The sequence below is a fragment of the Schistocerca piceifrons genome, unplaced genomic scaffold (assembly GCF_021461385.2).
Source record: "Schistocerca piceifrons isolate TAMUIC-IGC-003096 unplaced genomic scaffold, iqSchPice1.1 HiC_scaffold_1347, whole genome shotgun sequence".
Taxonomy (NCBI): domain Eukaryota; kingdom Metazoa; phylum Arthropoda; class Insecta; order Orthoptera; family Acrididae; genus Schistocerca; species Schistocerca piceifrons.
The window spans coordinates 10,001-12,500 of NW_025727177.1; positions in this window are offsets into that span (position 1 = coordinate 10,001).

Here is a 2,500-nt window from a genome sequence, read left to right on the forward strand (position 1 = left end):
CTCAATCATTCTGCAAACAGGAGGAGGCTGAGCTCCCCTGCACAATACACCTCGAAACCCTCTCAGGTCCCGGCGGCGCGCAGCGCCGTCCCAAGTACTTGGTCGGGTTCGAGAGAGGCGCAATCGCCCGGAGTTAGGCGAGTAGACGCTTTCGGTGCGACCACCCGTGCTCCCAACTGAGCTTGCCGCTGCCGACAGAGGCCCGGGAGCGTGCTGTCGTGGCATTGCCGGCGGGAGACAACACGCGCCACCTACGGTGACCGGCAGCTCCAACGCCAGCGCCACAGAAGGACAAAAGCCCCACTTGGGTGCCGAAGCGAACTCTCCCAGCACAGCGCACACGCCAACACATCCGCACAGCTGCGATACAAACCACCAGCGAGAACCGCTGGGGCGACCGAGCAGCAGACGGCGTCGCGGCGCCGAGCGCCGGGCGGCGGCGCATCCTCAACGCACACAGTCCTCAATCGGACCAGCACACTGCAGATGTCCACCGCGCTTCGCACCGGGCCCGCGAGGACCTACTTTGGCCGCACGGCGCCGCGCGCAGGGTGCGCCGGCGCGCAGCTGCGACGCCTGCCGCGTCCGTCGGCCGGCGCGCCTGCCACTGGCCGCCCCCACCAGCCGGCTGTAGCGCGTGCGCCCACGCACCGCGCGGCCAGCACGCCGGGAGGCGCCCCCTCACCGGCCGGGGACGGTCCCACCCAGCCACCGCCGCGTATCGCTTCACACCCAGATGCCGTTCAGTTTCGTCGGCATGGTGGGTATCGCTGGAACAACCGGTTAGTACCTCAACCTATCGTCGCCATCACCGATTCACCCCTAGCGAGAACAACCGCACCACAACGGGTTACCATTTCTTCATTTGCGTAACTTCACCAGAAAACGTAGGCGTCCATCGCCATTTGCAACTTCAACCATTATTGCATGCCTGTGTCAGGTGTCACGCCACACTACGTCTGCCCACATACACGCAACAAAATGTGCACGCCTAGACAATACGTGGAAGGTGGCCCCCGTACGTATGCGATGTCCATTGCTCGAACGACTGTCAACCGGCTTCTGTAGCATGTCGCAGATATGGAACGCGCTGCACCATGCCATCACGGTGTGTGAGGAGAGACGACTAGGTCCGAATACATCAACAGACAGCTCATGCTGATCGCCATCCACGGCGTCCGTTCCTCCCACACGTCTCTATGGCGTACCACACTGCAATCCAGCTCTCATAGGGAGACGACACGTAGCTGCGTGCACAATATTTGCACTGTATGGTCCGCCGTTTTTGGGCGCAGTCGTTGTACGGTCACACATGTGCCACGATGTATCATTCAGTACATAAGGACGAATGTGCAGTACAGATTGTGGTTCACGCGTACGACATCAGCGGACAGTTGACACAGGCCGCACCACAACGTAGCCTGCGTACGTCGCATGCGAAGGGCATTGAACATGCAAACTTGTCACCAACCACCTTGCGAAGGCAGGGGGCAAGGTGGGGACGTGGGGAGAGGTGGGGGGGGGGGGGGGGCGGCATGTACGCCCTGCTGCCATCCACATTACAGTGTACAGCAGGAGCATGTGGAAAGTCAGCAAGACTTGCAAGGTGTTTAACATGAAGCGATACACAGGGGAGCGGGCAGTGCGAGTAGCGAACTATATTGCGAGGGTTGCGGGTGGGCAACACTACACTAATTGAACGAGTCGTATAACAATTACAGAGCAGGTTTAGGCGACAACGTGGGTTACGATAGGCGACAACGTGGGTTACGTTAGGGGACAACGTGGGTTACGTTAGGGGACAACGTGGGTTACGTTAGGGGACAACGTGGGTTACGTTAGGGGACAACGTGGGTTACGTTAGGGGACAACGTGGGTTACGTTAGGGGACAACGTGGGTTACGTTAGGGGACAACGTGGGTTAGGTTAAGGCACAACATGGGTTAGGTTAAGGCACAACATGGGTTAGGTTAAGGCACAACATGGGTTAGGTTAAGGCACAACATGGGTTAGGTTAAGGCACAACATGGGTTAGGTTACGGCACAACATGGGTTAGGTTAAGGCACAACATGGGTTAGGTTAGGGGACAACATGGGTTAGGTTAGGGGACAACATGGGTTAGGTTAAGGCACAACATGGGTTAGGTTAAGGCACAACATGGGTTAGGTTAGGGGACAACATGGGTTAGGTTAGGGCACAACATGGGTTAGGTTAGGGGACAACATGGGTTAGGTTAGGGGACAACATGGGTTAGGTTAGGGGACAACATGGGTTAGGTTAGGGGACAACATGGGTTAGGTTAGGGGACAACATGGGTTAGGTTAGGGGACAACATGGGTTAGGTTAGGGGACAACATGGGTTAGGTTAAGGCACAACATGGGTTAGGTTAGGGGACAACATGGGTTAGGTTAGGGGACAACATGGGTTAGGTTAGGGGACAACATGGGTTAGGTTAGGGGACAACATGGGTTAGGTTAAGGCACAACATGGGTTAGGTT